Source organism: Ambystoma mexicanum, chromosome 8 (genome assembly GCF_040938575.1).
Source record: "Ambystoma mexicanum isolate Mex_15411 chromosome 8, UKY_AmexF1_1, whole genome shotgun sequence".
Classification (NCBI taxonomy): Eukaryota; Metazoa; Chordata; class Amphibia; order Caudata; family Ambystomatidae; genus Ambystoma; species Ambystoma mexicanum.
The window spans coordinates 313595897-313613524 of record NC_090929.1 but is presented as its reverse complement, the minus strand read 5'-3'; the positions used below and the strand labels follow the sequence as shown (position 1 = coordinate 313613524).

Genomic DNA, 17628 nt, shown 5'->3' with positions numbered 1-17628 from the left:
GGAGTTTTACCTCAGCAGAGCTTTTGGGTTGCTGGAAGAAAGCCGGTAGCTCAATAGACTGGTTAACATGGAATTTGGAAATTAACTTAGGTGAGAACCTAGGGTGAGTCCGTAAAACCAGTTTGTCCTTATGTTTAGTAAAGAAAGGATCCTGCACTGATAGAGCTTGGATTTCACTGACCCTTCTTATGGAAGTGATGGCTACTAAGAAGGCAGTTTTAGGTGTTTGAGACTAGACTTGTGCATTGGCTCGGATGGGGGTCCCAAGAGCTTAGCAAGTACCATGTTTAGGTCCCAACCTGACGGTGGGTTAGAGATTGGAGGGTGGGTTCTCTTTACCCCCTCCATAAATGGCTTGATGACAGTTACCTTCCACCATGAGATCTTATTATGGAAAGTGGTGTAGGCTGACAAGGCCGCCAGATGGACTTTTAGGGAGTTGAACACTCACCCTGCATCTAGTAGGTGGAGCATATAGGTAAGAATGTTAGATGGAGTACAATCAATGGTATTGATTTGCTTATTATGGCACCAAATTACGAAACGTTTCCATTTATCATAGTAACAGTGCCTAGTGTTTGGTTTTCTTGATTCTTTCAAGATATCCATGCATCTCTGTGGCAGATTGAGATGCCCGAACTCTATGACTTCAGGAGCCATGCTGCCAAGTTCATAGAGTGTGGCTGTGGGTGCACTGTTAGTCCCTCGTGCTGGGTGAGTAGGTTGTACTGGCACAGGAGTTTGATGGGATTGTACATCGCCTGTTTGTGCAGATGTGGATACCGCGGTTGTCTCGCCCACATAGGAGCAACTAGGATGAGCGTCATCGGTTCCTTGTGTAACTTGTTCACCACCTTCCTCATGAGAGGAGTCGGGCAAAAAGCGTAGGCCAACTTCCCTGACCAGTTCATCCATAGGGCATTCCCCTTGGAGCCTGGCTGGGGGAACCTGGACGCGAAGTCTGGGCATTGACGATTTTCGCTTGTGGCGAATAGCTCTATATTTGGAAAACCACACTGAGAGAAGAGGTGTTCTACGACCTCTTTGTGTAGACGCCACTTGTGTTCCTCTGGCAGGGGATCTCTGCTCAATGAGTCTGCTAGAGCGTTGAGTTCCCCTGGAACATGTTGTGATGACAGGAACATGTTCCGTTTGAGTGCCCATTTCCAGATTTTTTGTGCAAGTCTAGATAGATTTGGAGAACGTGTCCCCCCTTGTTTGTTGTTATAAAACATTGCTGTGGTGCTGTCTGTTAGGATCTGCACCGACAGGTTTGTTAAATGGGGTTCGAATGCTTGAAGGGCTTTCAATACTGCCAGAAGTTCCAGCACATTGATGTGGTTCTGAGCTGCAGTGTGAGACCACAGACCCTGAGGTGTGTGATGAAGGTAGTGAGCCCCCCACCCTGCCAGTGAGGTGTCCGTTGTGACCACTGCCTGAATCTGTGGGTGGTAGAAGGTCTTCCCCTTCGTCAGATTTTCTCTTGCCCACCAGTGAAAATTTGGTACCACTGTTGGCGAAACGACCACTAGATCGTCCCACTGACCGCTTGCATGAGACCATTGTTTCGCCAACCACTCCTGTAGGGGACGCATGAGCAGGCGCGCGTTGGGAACCAGGTATATGCAAGATGCCATCATGCCTATTAAAAGCATCGCTTTGCGCACCCTTATCTGGCGACCAGCCTGATAATGTTGTATTTGCAGTAACAAATTTCTTATTCTCTCCTCTGAGGAAAAGACCAACCCTTCCTCTGTGTTTAGGATAGCTCCCAGGAACTGTTTGCAGGTGCTGGGCACCAGGCTTGATTTTTTCCCGTTGATTGAGAAGCCCAATTGAAAGAGGAGGTTGATAGTTGTTTGGATGTTTTGTCTGCAAATCAGAGGTGTTATGAGCCAGTCATCCAAGTAAGGGTACACTGGGATTGCCTCCCTGCGCAGGTGCGCTGCCACAACCGCCAGTACCTTGGTGAATACCCTTGGAGCCAAGGCTATTCCGAAGGGCAGCACCTTGAATTGGTAGTGCTGGTTCGCTATCTTGAAACGCAAAAATCTTCTGTGCGCTGGGAACATTGAAATATGAAAATAGGCATCTTTCATAGCCAGTGTTGCCATGTAATCCCCCTTTTTTAGAAGCGGGATTACCTCTTGTAGCGTGGTAATGCGGAACATTTGTGGCTTGACATACTTGTTCGCAGGTTTCAAATCTAACACTGGGCGCATAGTTAGATCTTTTTTGGGCACAAGGAAGTAAGTTGAATAAATACCCCTGTTTACCTGGTTGGCTGGGACCACTTCAATGGCATCATTTAATAGAAGTGCTGTTATTTCTTCTAGAAGGATCCGCTGATGTTCCTCTGAGTGGACCTTTTGTATTGGGGGTGAGTGATTGTGAGGACGTTGAAGAAGTTCTATGCAGTAGCCCCCTGCTAACGTGGGTAGCACCCATCTGTCCGAGGGGATACCCTCCCATGCGTGGGTGAAGTTGGAAATGCATCCTCCTATTGGAGATGCATGGGAGGGTACCTGGAGCGGAATGTCACTTGCTCTGAGGTGGGGTGCCACCTTGAGCTGGGCCCCTGCCCTGATTACCACGACCTCTACATTGTCCTCGTGGATAGCCCTGAAAGGTTTATCCTTGTTTGTTACCATAGGAACCTTGGCCTTGGTTTTTTCCTGAAGCAAGGGATGTACCTGCTCTCTTTCGTGTGGTGGTAACCACCAAAGAGTCTGGTTTTAACTGGCCTATTATGTATAGGGGGTCCGAGGGTGCAGGCCTGAACAGTTTCTCCACACGCCGGTTAACGGCCCGTGTGAGATTTGGTGCCTCCAAAGAAGGTTGGATTCTGTGTTGCACAGATTTTAGCAGTAGGATAAACTGCCCTACTGTCTTTTTGTCTCCTAACACTTGTTCAGCGAAGTCTCTGTCCTCCTGTACCTCCTGTGTGTCAATGCAGAAATGTTCTGCCGCTTTGGTTAAGACTTCGTTGAGGAGGGGTTGAATTGTCTACAGGGGAATCTACCACTGGAGGGTTCTGATTAATAGAGGAATCTATGGAATACATGTTCGCCTCCTGGTCTGGGTCCTCGTCGTCTCCATAATAAAGTTTGTCTATGTCCTCATCAATAAGTTGAGGGTCAGATGTTTCCACAAATGAAAGATGATCCTGGTCTTTTGGATCTATTTCAGGGTCATATAGATCTATAATTCTGCCCTGTGTTGGGACATCAGAACGAGCCCTCTTGGTAGGGGGTTGAGAGACAGCTGGTTGAGAGCCAGAGGGTGCTGAGGTGGGAGGGGTGGTCTGAAAGCTTTGAAGATAATCTGGATTTCTTTCAAAGAAATCCGCCATTAAAGGTCATTCTTCGCATAACTCTGTCGATATCCTGCGAAGACCATTCCTTTGAACTTGGGATTACAGTGTTTGGAATGCCCATGTCTTCATTAGTGGGAGGTATAAGCTTTGGTCTAGAGTCTTTAGGTTTCTCTATGGCTTTGGATAGGCTTCCCTTTTCTCCCTATGAGGGGTCTTAGAGGATTTCTTATGGTGTTTTCCCCACCCTGAGGCCCAGAGGAGTGTGTAACTGACTTTTTGGGGCCTGACGTTTTACTAGATGAAGAATGTCGAACTTCGAGTGTGGGACCGAGGTTTCGTCCGCGGACGAACAACCTTCGGAAGGTATTTTTCGTGCGACATCCTTGCCGTCTTTCGACGTCTTAGCCCTGTCTTGTGGTGATCTTGAACGAGATTGCCCAGAAGACCGGGACTCAGAGGACCATTCACGGGGTGTGTTACGCTCACCTGGTCCCTGCGGAGGTGTTGGGGCACGGTTGCAACCCTCCCAGGGGCGAGGTTGCTCGGGTCCGACTTCGCCCTCTGCGCTTATGTTGTGACTGGTGGTAATAGGTGATGCTGCTCGGGACTGCTCGTGCGTGGAGAATAGGGGGCGTGAGTATGCCAGCTTGTGCGTCTCATCCCCTTCCAGACCCCTTTTCCCAAACCGTGGGATGCACTGTCCCTAGAAAGCTCACCTGTTGATTAGTTTTGGCAAGCACTCCATCCTGCTGCTTCTGGCAGTGGCGCTTGTATGATCTGGACTGAGTTCCTTCACTGGTCTCTTTCACGTGGTAGTCCAGTCCTGCTGCGACTAAGCCACTATGCTTCAGGTAAGTGTTCCTGTTTGCCTTTGTCTTTCCTCGTCTGTTTTTGTTGTATTGTAAAGTTCATTGTCTTGTATTGCTGTCCGTTCCACTTTTGATGTTTGCTCTTTTGCTTTCTTCCATTGCAGGCGATGTTACCGGCCCAGCAGAAGCTGCAGAGCTCGAGGCGACACCGGAGGGAATGAGGAACGAAGCTGCAGCGGTACAGTAGCTGGTAAGTTGTTAACTAGAGGGCGCGCAGGGGTCAAATGCGGCGCGGCCCTAGGACGGATGCTCTAACCTTGTCTTTCTTCTTCTAGTTCGTGGATGCGGAGTGAGGTGCTGCAGTGTTGGGATCAAGACCACTGGATGTCAGGAGATGAGTCTGCAGATGAATCAATGAAGCACCGGTTTCCTGCAGGTGAGTATGCAGGAAAACGCCTGGTTTCAAAGATAAGTAAACTGGTACAATCGACGGTGAGCATCACGTTGCACGCGAGTGCACAGTAATGCCAAGCACCGGACTTAAGGATGGAACACCTTTTATATAGCTTAGCTTCTAAAGCCACAGCCACCAGGTTCAGTCTGCCTGCCACTCCCTGCCACACCTGATGAGTCCGCACATGAAGACCAGGCCAAGGGAGCCACACCCGATGAGTCAGCACATGAGGATTTTCTCTGGAATAAAGGCTTTCAGCTCCTGGAAGGTTCTTGTAAAATAAAAGCACTCCTGCACTGAAATAAAGTGTTCCTGCTCACATCTCTATATGAGCCTGGCGCCAAAGGCGCCAGGACTGAGTCCAGACAGGGCCCCTGTGTTTATGGGCCCCAAAGGGACATAAGTGAGTCAAGTGACCCATTGCCCCCATCACTAGATGGTGTGGTTTTTGTGTTCTAGGGCCTGTGGCCATGACAGGTGTCGAACGTTCGAGTATTTGACTCATCTGTCGAATGTCGACTGGGGCTTGTGTGGTTTGTGGTGTGTGCTTGTGAAGTGCTCCTGCCGCGGGGTGTAGTCCCCACAACATGGCCGCCCGCTTGTCCTACGGGGTAGGAGGCTTGCGCTTGGGTAGCTGAAGCTACTCCGATGCCCTCGCCGTCTGAAAGTATGGCGTTGCTGCCATCGCTGAAGGCTCTTTCTATAGCCATGGCCTCGAGTTTCCTGGCCTAGTGGGCCCAGCGCTTAGTGGAACGGTCCTTCAACGTTTTAGGCTTGAAGAGCATGCATGCTCAACAAGACATTTCGACGTGGTCTCTCGGGAGACACAAGTTGCAAACAAAATGTTTGTCCACCCAGGGGAATTTACGGTTGCACTTAGGGCAAAACTTAAATGGCGTGTTTTCCATAACTCTGGGTAAAGGGGATGTCAGCTGGGCGAACAAAGTGTAGGAAGGGGAGAACATGCATTCTAAAATGGCCTCCTAACAATGGCCTCCCCCCTCTCTCCCTAATGTCTGGACCGAGGCCCGGGGCAGCCTTCCAAGGCCGTACGGGCCGTCGCGATGGTCTCCGATGGCAGTATTCTTTCAATTTCCTCTGCATGGTGTTACGGCAGTCGAAGAAAGGATAGAAAGAAAAACTATCATAATTATACAAATTCAATGGCTTATCGCCGAAAGGAACTCCGCTATACGCGTCCGTCTAGTATGGCGGAAAAAAACAATCTGAGGAACCTCGACACGTGAGGGATCATGGGTACAGTGGACGTCACACTAGGGATAGTATTACAGGCACGCCCTGTCGACGTCCCTTTTCTAGTTTTGAAAACAACAACTGTAATACTCTGCAGCTTCCACTAGATGTCGGCCTATGCACAGCATGTGATCTAAGCAGATTCCACAAGCCTCAGAAATACATTATACTCTTACTCTGACGTTATTTTTTGTCGCACCTCCCTCTGTTACCTTCCCTTAATTGTTCTAAGGCATGCAACTTTTTTCCAAAGTATTTAGCCTTTTTTTCACTCACCCTTCGCATTTTTTCCTCTCTGGATGCTCGGGATCACCGCCTTCGTTACTGCCTCTCCCTGCTGTTCGTCCGGGCAGCTGCTCGTAGAAGTGGGAAGAGATTCATGGGAGAAAGCACAGGTTCCTTCAGACCTCAAACTGCAGGTTTTACACTTTAGACAAACCACTATATACAGGGAGCGTCTCGGTCTACTTAGCCGGATGGCAAAGGACTTGTGATATTGCCGAGGACCTAGAGTTATTTATGTCGACGGTCAATGGGTGCCTTATATAATCGATAATCGATATCCATCCTCTGCTACCAAGTGTGCAGTAGGAACCCAGCTGGCCCATAGACCTGGGGGGTCCCCAACAGCACTTTAAGATCAGCAGCAGCACCCTCGAGATGGATGGGGATGCAGATTAATACTCTTGCATCATATCAATAATGACAACTCGATAGTTTGGCAAAGGGAGTCCGTTTAATGACAAGTACAAACAACAGGGAGTTTATGAATATCAGCAAGTTCATGAAGATCAGCTCGATCTTCCTTCTCACTTCAACTCAAATTAATTTCATAAAAAACACATAATTTATACTAAAAACTCATCATCACTGACGTGTAACGCTTAAAATCTGGCATGCAATTCTATTGGTTCTAGGAAGGTAACTTTAATATAGGTGGTATATCTGTATATGGTAACAGAGTGAGGGGATTGGATAAACACTCCCAGGTGGTTGAGAAGGAGCATTTCTTTAGCACTGGTGACACTTTAATATTTGCTTTTAGCCTGTGAACTTGCACACGCTCTAAGGCTCCAAGGCAGCACTGCGAGCCCCCTGCTCTTGCTGCTCCGAGGGAAGGAAGGCAGAGCTTCTTTTCACGTGACCGCATCACGTGACCTCGTGAGGAGGCTCTTATCCTGCACACAGCCGCCCTTGCGGCGTTAAGCCCTGAAGGCAGTAAGGGCTGGAGACGCTGTTGAGCTGTTTGGCTGTGTCCTGTGTTGTGAGTACTTCAAACTGGGGGTGCATCACATTTACATCAGCTCTACATCTGGATCGTCACTGGGGTAAGGGGGAAGAGTCGGACTCAGGCAGCTCCTCAAGCTGTCGGGCGTGCCTTACCCAGTGGCTGGATGCCATATTAACTTTAAGTTATACTCTGCACCTTGTTGTGAAAATATTTATTGGACCTTTTTAGCCATTTGAAGCAATTGAGTTGTGTTGACCGATTTTTAATCTATAAGTTTATCTATATTATAGTGTTAATACATCCTCAAATGAAAGCCAGATTTCCATCATTGAAAACGGGCATGCCGCCCTCCTTAATCCCAGGTGGGTTCAAGTCTACCTTGAACTCAGTCTTGACTAACAGGCGTGCGCTCGACACCGGTGATTGACAAGGAAGTACGGAGCAAAAAAGCTGTATTCGGAAGGCCAGCTGTTGCTGATATCCGTCACTTTTTTAGCAATTTTCCATTCAGACAAGTGCCTCTTTCCTCCCCAGCAACTGCAGTAGTACATCGGCTTGATAATTCTGTTCAAACAGTGCCCCATTCTCCTCAGACCGCAAAAGTAAATACACTGCCTCCTCATGACGATTTGAATTCTCTTATAAAAAAAACGTTACCTGAGGCCTGTACTAAACCTCTCCTACGCCTCTCGTTTGTCAATAATTCTGTGTCTGATAGTGTTTGCTTAAATAATATGCCAGCTTCTGTTCCGGTCGAGGCCTTAAAAAACCTTAAATGTATTCCTCGTTCTCATGCGGCATTAATAGACTTGAGTAATAGTAAGTCCAATATCTCTGAGCATTTACTGCCTGATGCTTTCCGCAAAATTATTCATATACTCTAGTTTTGTTTTCAGGCGACGATTTAAATTGTTCAGCTATTGCAGCATCATATCTTGCCCCCACACCCCGTCTTCCATATACCTCTCCAGTGGTGCCACATCATGACAGACCTGTAGATGCCAGTGCAAATTTGATCATCACAAACCTCACCACTATGAATACAGCATTACATTCCTTAGTAAAACTATATGAATCTTTAAATGATAAATTGCAAGTTCAAACCTTACAATTTGACAAAATTTTAGCATGGCAACATGATGTGAGTACACTTTTACAGCATAAGAATGTAGGTCCTTTACCATCAGTATCGGTACTTAAACCGACTGCTCCAACCTTCGTACCCAAATCTGTTTCAATCACAAACCAATCTCCTGTGATACTTTCTACACATGGGCCCACTGTACCAAGTTCTGCTCTCCCACATATTCCAGGTATTATTAAGCCAGTTCTTTCTTCACCTAACGATGCAGCTCCAAAGTTATGCTCTAATAATTCCAACTCTAATATATTACCTTTGTCATCGAAAACTGTTTACAATTTTCACAAAAAAACAGGGAAATGTTAATTCTGAAGCTGCTGAAAAGGCAACTAAAAAGCAAAAAAGTTCTCAATTGCCCAAGAAGACTCAACCTTCAGTAACAAAAAATTTTTTGAAACACCTTCACCTCCCTCCAGCGAACTGCCAATCAGCCGCAGCGGCAGTGATAAAAAAATACACTCAACTGGCAAAACGACGTGTAGTTTTTGATATTAAGACCACCCCTAAAGTGATTCCGCCCTATGCCCCTCTAGATGCCTTAATTGAGGAAGCGGATGTTTTTAAATCTCCTAGTGTAACTTCTTTAGCCGCACCTGTTGTGAGAAAAAACACTGGTAGATTGACAGATAAGGCTTCAACTCAATCGATCAATGATTCACATTGTGAAGAAATCAGACAAGCTGTAGATGCCTATATGGAACAACAACGCCTTCCTAGAAATACAGGAAATAGTCTGCTAGAAGTCATTTCCTCTAAACCAATACTCACTCGAATACCCAACACCCAAAATGCTCAAATTCCAGTTGTGAGTTTACCAACAGCTCATCATATCCTGTCCCAAATCTTCTATCCACGCACTCTTCTTGTCTTTTTGGAAAACAAGACCTTGCTGATGAAAATAACCACTCAATATTGGCAATACATACTCCTGAGATCCTTAAGCTAGTACAAGTTTCCTTACAAGAAGTTCCCAAAAATGAATCAAAGTCCACTTTCCCAAATCCTAAAATCTCACTTCCAAAATGTATTAATCAAAAACGACTAGCGAATCATGCATTGATTCTATCATGTCGACCCAAACCCAATGTGCAGTATGCCTTAAATCGCCAGTCATTAATGTCCATTTTCTCAGACATTCCTGAATTGGAAGACATCAGTTCTGAGGATATTGAACTAGTGGAATTTTGTAATCCGTCTGTATTCCATGTTGTCAGAATTTGGCTGAATTCCAGAGCTATACAGAATATCATCTGGTCAGCTAAAAGACAACTCTTTGATCTAGGCTTTAACCTATCAGTAGATACTGATATAAAGAATGAACTGGCGTTATATCCCTCAAACACCAAGTTGGCCACTACAAATACGTGTAAAACCTCATTTAAGTCCGAGAGTGGGCAGAAAAGCAAAGCTCAGCAATATGGTCAACATTAGCTATTTTTAACGGAATCTCCTATTGAATTATCTTTACTTAGTTGGAATTCGAGAGGCCACTCCCATTTATTGAACAACTATAGTAGTGCTTTAAACACATTTCATCTTGCATTGCTGCAAGAGACTTGGCTCACGTCGAGCCCCATTTGGGAAAATCACGTGGTTTTAATTGTTCCGGCCAAAACAAGTCTACGGGGTAGACCCTCAGCAGGTCTCCTTATAGCAATACAAGAAAATCCAAATTTTGCCCTTACTTCATGGGCCTCGTCTAATCCATACATTCAACTGGCTCGGTTACACATTGGTTCCAATATACACGCCATCATAAACGTATATTGGAATCCGGTGGGGATCACTGACAAACGCTTTTTAAAAGATTTAGGTGATGCACTCAATATGACAACTATGAATACTGAAGTGCAAAAAGTATTGATCGCTGATGATTTAAATCTTGACTGTATTTCTTCCAATTCCAAAAAGAGCTCAAATAGAGTGAGAAAATTGCTACAATTTGTTAATCACCATAATTTACAAAGACTTAATGGAGCTTTTTCAACTGATCTTCCCGCTAGTCCTACTTGGCAGCGAGGAAACTCCTCTTCTATCACTGATTATGTTTATACTAATGTCAATTTCTTCGCTGACTTTGTTGAATTTAAGATTGTTCCTTCTGCCTTGCGTGATCATAATCAATTGACAGCTAAATGGTCACATCACGGTCATCTTCCTCAAACTCGAGATAAATTACCTCAAGGATTTTTGACTGTAAATAATACAGGGAATAGACTCTGATGGTCAGTCGAGTCTTTGAGTAATTTTTATTCTTGTTTCAGTTTTAACTCCATTAGAGAATGTGCCAATGACAAACCTAACAATATAGTATACTCTCACATGATGCAAGCATTCTGTACTACTCCGATCACTTTAGGTTTAACATATGGAAAACACACTCCCAAATTACATGTGTTTAATATGGAGTTACATCTCCGGAAAAAGGCATATAGAAAACAAAAGCGTGAAGCAATGTCCCTGCCCATGGAAAAAAGGATAAGATCGCTGATTAATATTAAGACTAAATACAAAAACTGGCTCAAGTGTCATCGTGCGAAACTCTATCAAGTTGATGGCCAACTGATGCTTAACACCATTTCCAGTAAAAATGTTGCTAGAACATGGTCACTACTTAATGGAGTCGCAACTGGCAATCAAGTTGTAGCTCAAACAAATGAAGTGTCTTAATACAAATGGATAACCCATTTTACCAACCTTTATAAAATCCCTGATGGGAGATTCGCCTTAGAAACAGTTAACCGTTCACACAATTTCCATTTAGACTTTGATTTAGAAGATATTCGATTATTTATTAATAACGCTAGTAAGTCTGGAGCATGTGGACCGGATGGTTTATCCAACAAAATGTTTAAAGCTCATCCCGTAATTTGGTCAAAGATTTTGTTCAGTATTTTCAATATGGTTATTAAAACCCAAACCTTACCACCCACATGGACTCATTTGATTATTGTGCCTTGATAGGAAAGAGCCATCGAGCTACAGGCCAATTGCACTATTGGATGCGCCAGCTAAAATTTGTTGTCGTATTATTCTCAGAGAGTTGAGAAAATGGACATCTAAAATCCATTTTAACGACCCCAATCAAGCAGGTTTCATTGCTGGCATAGGCACTATACCCAACATTATATCCTTACACATGCTCCAGGCTGACTATGCCGCTAGGGAACAAAATTTGTACTTAGCCTTTGTGGACTTTAGAGTCGCTTTTGACTCAATAGACCGTCTGCTTTTGTACAACAAATTAGTCGAATATCAGTGTCCATCATCCTTAATCTCCTTAATTGTTTTGCTTCATACTAACACATCAATGCAAGTTAGATTGACCATGGCATGTGCCCTCTCGTCAAAACTTTACACTCACAGAGGCCTCAAACAGGGCTGTATTCCAGCTTCAATAATATTCAATTTATTTATCTACGATCTTGGAATAACCCTGAATAACATCCAGAGTGATGCTCCCTCTTTGGGCACTCATAAAATTGCTTATTTACTTTATGCTGATGATCTTGTTCTTATTTCATAACTCCAATAGGTTTACAAAAATTATTAAATGGTCTAGATATCTATGTAAAGTATAATCAACTCGTGATTAACACAACCAAAACCCAAACACTTATTTTTAAAGCATTATTTTTAAAGCATTCCAGTCTGCGAAGATCAAACCTTTTACTTGGGGTATAGACAACGTAGTGTTAGACAATGTTACACAATATAAATATCTGGGCATATTAATTTCAACATCTGTCACCAGCCTTGACCATGAATTAAATCTTCGTGGTAAACTTCGTTCCTTAATTTCACTAGCTAAAATCCTGTTGGGAAAGTTTGGCAAATTTTCAATAAAACCTGTTCTTATTTTTTATCAGCAAAAAGTTATTCCAATGCTTACTTATGGTGCAGAATCTTTACCTATGAAAAATGTGTCATTATGGAACAGCTTAGAGGCCATTTTTTGGAAACAAGTATTACATCTTCCGAACTGTACCCCTCTCCTTCTAATTCGGTTTGAGTTGGGGTCTGTATCGATGTTTTCATATGTTATTTGGAAATGTTGTGCTTTCTTGCGGAAATGCTTGCTATCTTTCACCCAGACAGATATACTTGGTAAAGTGGAGTCTCATCTATTGTCTCAACAATCCGCTTTTACCAAGAGCTGGTGCAAATTTACTTTAGATGCTATGGCGGACGCTTCAGTTAATCTTGATACATTGTTATTTCACCAAAATCGTGCCAAAATTAAAATTCTGCAGTATGATTGGTGTAGCAATCAATCTAATTGTTTGCGGCATAAGGACTTCGACCGCAGAACATTTGGCCACAAACCCTATAGGAGCACTGCGGATTATTTACTAAAATTTCCATCATCCATTTTTCGTAATAAACTACTACGTTTTCGTTTAAATCTATGGCCAACTTTAGATGTTCTAGCTAGAAGGAAACTGATTACACAAGAAGAAAATATTTGCCGTTTCTGCAGGATATTAAACCAAAAAGAAACCTTAGAGCACTATTTTGTTCATTGCTCTTATCTCATTCCCTTAGGAACACTTCTTTTTGGTAAATTCTATGCTGACTTGAATAACTTTCCTGTAATTGACATCTGGCCTCGACTATTTTCCTCACCTAGTCTAGCCATAAAAATCACAATTGTCCATTTTTTGGACGCGATTTTTCCTCAAACATCTTGCTAAATTATAAAACACAATTAGGCCATACCTTTTAATTGTTTCGATTGCTGATATTGATGTCTGTATTTTGTATGTTTGTGTAAAATGAATTGTATTATATATAGTATAACTGAATTGAGCTGAAATGTTTTATCTTTTGTAAATTTGAAAGGTTGATTTTCTGAACCAACCAAATTAAATAAAAAAAAATATATATATCACTCTCAGGTGGGGCATCTAAGCCCTTCCTTCAAAATGGCTACTGTAAACGTCACTAAAAGTACAAGGTCTCATTGGTTCTACTAACTATAGGACCCTAGATTACTTGGTCCACTATGATTGGGTTGGCGTCAGCCCCACTCATACTTTTCAACTAGCTTAGCAGCGTGCAGAATAGCCGGCCAGGTGCAGGGAGTTCGTCTGCACCCCCAGCCTCCCTCCAATTATTGCAACAATCAATCATCGCTTCAGTGGTCATGTGTCAATTATTTCTTTGTCTTTTGGCCTCGAAACTGCTTCTTGGTCTGGAAAAGTTGTGTTTGGGCATGGCACAAGTCCATGCGTAGGTGTGAAAATTTCATCCCTTGTGCTTGCTCGGTCACGTGATTTCGACACCGTGAAATCGTCTTATTCTTCATGCAATTTGTGCATTTGATTCAATTCTGTCAGCCATCTGCCATCTGTGGCTTATCTTGACCTTTCTGAATGGGATACTCTGTTCTTCTCTTCATTAATTGTATCCACTGTGGGTCTATTTCGGCTGATAAGACCTTGGCTTCTTAGCACGATTTGCCTTTGTCCGAGTTTCTCTCTGTCCTTAATTCTCGATTTTCCTGCTGCAAAGCTCTCCTCTTGAGACCTCTAGTAACCTTTGGTCGGTTCTGCTCTTGTGCATTGTGGAAGTGTTCTTATATAAAGTGCTTGTTTTGAGGTAGATATGTATAGGTGGCGCTTACGGCAATCTATTTTACTACCAAGCTTAAGCAAGCCTCATGAATTCTTGCTTCTTGCGGTTCCTTGCATATGTACACGTTTAAACTGGCGGAATATCTGCATCACGCTTATGGCGTAAGTTTCTCACATTTGACATCAATTATTTCACTTTAGACTCAGGATGTCACTTATCCATAGTGTTTCGTCTCTTTTCATCATCCACTGGTCGTCATATCTTCTATATGTGAGTCAGTCCGGGTCCTTATGACGTCACCATTTGCCTTCTTTTAGTATCTTCTTGGCTTCTTCAGGTATTACATTCTGACAATCGTCATTCTGTCTCACTTGGCGGTATGGTTTTCTCAATGGGTACCTCACTGTCTAGGTTTTCTTAGGTGTTGGTACTTTAATAGGTGCTGTCAGTCTGATAGGTACTGGACAGAGCCCCACTGCAGCTCTCTGCTGGTTTATTTGCTCATCATACGTCACATATTTATGTGTGAACGTTCCTGATACTTCAAAATGGGCGGTTGGAGTGTGAATCGTGCTTGGTACCTCCTCTACACTGTCGGTGTCCCCTTGTGGGGTATGGGGTGGTGTAGCTGTTGCTTCCTTGGGGAAAGAACCATTTATTTCCCGAGCTGTATTGATTTTGAGGGAAATGTTGGCCACGAAAGGAGCATCTATTCCCACTCCCCCTTCTTTGTGAAGGTCTCTGGGTGATCTGATCCAGACTCTTAAGGGTGTCATGCTTCTTTTTTGCAGTTTTGAGGGCTTCATCCACTACCTTTCCAAATAAATTAGTCCTACTGGTTTATTTATAAGTGAAGCTTGGGTCTCTGGCTTGAAACCAGAGTTCCTTAGCCATGCGTGCCTTTTCAGGAGGCTATCGTGAGCCAAAGACCTTCCGGTCGTCTCTGCTGCATCCACAGTATAGTTTAGTTAACTTTTCTGCCCTCTGCCACTGTTGAGAGCAGACGGGCTCGCAACAGTTCAGGGACTTCTTGAAGGCCCTCCTCTAGCTTGGCCCATTGTGCATCAGCATAGCTGGCCAACAAAGTAGTATTGTTTGCGATGCAAGTGGAGCAAGCCGCTGCCGCAGTGATCCTCTTCCCCAGAGCGTATAGTCTCTTACACTCCTTGTCAGGGGTGCCTCCCCAGTAGATAGGGGAACCCCTGCTTTTTTCCTGGTAGTTGTCACAACCAGTGAATCTGGAGTAGAATGACCCCTGATGTAGAGGGGGAGGGTCTAAAAAGTTTTTATCCCCTCGGATTCACTGCTCTAGTAAGTGCAGGTGTTAATAAAGAAGGTGCCAATCGCTTCTTGATTGAATTTAGTAGAGGAATAGCTTGGCTGGCAGGTGAGTTTTCTTTTAAAATGTCCTCCACAAAATCAGCCTCTGGAACGGCTTCCTGAGTAGCGATGTTGAAATGTTCCGCTGCTTTCCTCAATATCTCATCTCACTCCCATTTTTTAAAATTTCCTTAACCACTGGGCCCTCTTTTAAATTGGACTTGGGTGTGTTTTGCATTGAACTGGAAAGTCAAACTTGTGTGTGTTCAAAACTTGGGTGTGTTTTTGCATTAAACTGGAAAGTCAAACTTGGGTGAGTTTTGCATTTAACTGGAAGGTCAAACATGGGTGTGTTTTTGCATTTAACTGGAAGGTCAAATTGTGTGACTCTTTGCATTTAACTGGAAAGTCAAACTTGGGTGTGTTTTGCATTTACATATGGCCACTGATTGTTACCTGCTAGCCCAGTGACTGCTCTATACCGCTGTACTTGCTTACTCCTCCCTCTGCCTCCTCTCTTCCCACTCATGGCGCTTTCCGTTTCTCCCATCTATTCCAACTGCTTCTCTATCAACTATCCTTCCCTTCTCACTAAGTCTGGAAAGAAGAAGTTTAAAAAGGATATCTTGGATTCAAATCCTGGTCTCCCTATCGCTGATACTTATACCAGCGCCTCTTCCAGACAGACCCTCACCGACATCCTCTTTGTTGTTTCTTTGCCAGATCTATGGACCGCCATATGATCTCTGTGCTCTGTCCTGTCTCCTCCTCTCCCATTAACAGTGGCACTCGCTGGGAACTCCTCATGGCCTCATTCGACTCCTCCAGAGTCATCCTTAATGTCTACCTAAACGGCACTGTCATGGTCCAAGGTCCTCAGGCCAATCTCCTCCTCGTTGATAGACGGTTCCATCGTCCCATCAACTGCCTTTCATCTCCGGCTTTCCCCTCCTCTAATTCCTTGGCTACCTCGCCCACTCTTCGCTCCTCCTCTGCCCCTCTTCAGGCTACCTCCATAACTCTGCAGGGCGTACCTCTGATTTGTACCCCTCCCTGGAAGGTCTTTAAAGCCGGCAGCCTTCTTCACCTTGCCTCTCTCAACTCTCGCTCTGCTAAAACAAAATCCTCTGACATCTGCCACCTTCTTGAAGAACTTGACCTTGATGTCCTCGGTTTTACGGAGACATGGTTCATGGCCAGCTCTGTCACGAGCTTTCACACTCTCCTCCCTGATGGTTACATGATCCTCTCTGCATCCAGATCCACACGGCCCAGAGGGGGTGTAGCCCTGATCTTTCCAGAATGGATTCCTGCCACTATCATTCCCACTCAGATTTACTCCTCCTTCGAATGCCTTGTCTGCAGGCTCTCAATCTCTCCTAGCCACTATCTTCCTGTTGCTACTCTCTACCGGCCCCTTGGGCAAATCACCTCTTTTCTTTCTGAGTGGGCTGACCTCTCCCCCTCCATCCTGACCTCTACCACTCAACTCCTCCTCCTTGGTGACCTCAACATCCACCTCGATTCTCCCTGTCCCTCATCTCTGCTCTTTCGCAACCTTTGCGATTCCCTCTCACTCTCTATCCTCCCCTCTGGCCCGACGCACTTTGCTGGACACACACTCGATGTCCTGATCTCCTCAGGCCTCCCCCTCTCTATCCCTCTGACCACTCCTCTCTCCTGGAGTGACCACTGCCTTCTCTCCTCTCATCTCTCACTCTCTTCCCCCCAAGCCAAGCTCACACCTACACTGTCACCTACCTTCTCGGACATCCGTCCTATGAAGCGCGTGTCAGTTGAGGCTTTCGCTGCCACCTTCTCCCCCCCTCCTCCTCCGGCTGACTCACATCCGGACACAACCCTTTTCCTTCTCTGCTCTTCCATTTCTGTTACTCTTGATGCTCTTGCCCCGTCATGAGGATCCGCTTGAAGTCCAAAGCCAAGTGTAATTCCTGGTATGAGTCCGACCTAGCTACACTTAAATGTAAGTGTAGGGCGGCTGAGAGGAAATGGAGGGCTTCATGTTCATCCTCTGACAAACTGGCCCGTCGCCTGCTCCAAAGGCAATACAGACTCTTTGCCTGCACCAAGAAGAGAGTCCACATTCAAGCCCATGTCTCTGCGGCATCTAATAACTCGGCCAAACGCTTTAAAATATGCAAGGAGCTTGCCAACCATGCTGCAGTCTCTACCCCTCCTCTTGCCTACAAGGCTCTCTGCAATGACCTTGCCTCTCACTTTATCTCAAAAACCCAGGACATCGTGTCCACCCTCTGCTCCCCTCCCCTTCTTATTCCCCCTCAGTCTGCGCTTGCTAACCCCACATTAACCTCCTCCCCTCCCCTTCCTATTCCCCCTCAGTCTGCACTTGCTAAACACCCTTTAACCACCCCCCTCCTTCCTTTGTTCTCTTCCTTTCCTCTCTTCTCCCCTGATGAGGTTGCTAGACAAGTCCGATCTATGAAAGGCTTGTCAAAACAGGTTCATCCCTGTTCCTCTAAAACCATCAAGGACTACATTGACACC

The 17628-nt window shown here is 44.8% G+C and overlaps 1 protein-coding gene across 1 annotated transcript in view; it reads right to left on the bottom strand.

Moving 5' to 3' along the window:
* DPP7 (dipeptidyl peptidase 7) overlaps window positions 1-17628 on the bottom strand; it is a 3316481-nt gene that overhangs the window by 3025882 nt on the left and 272971 nt on the right. The window lies entirely within an intron of this gene.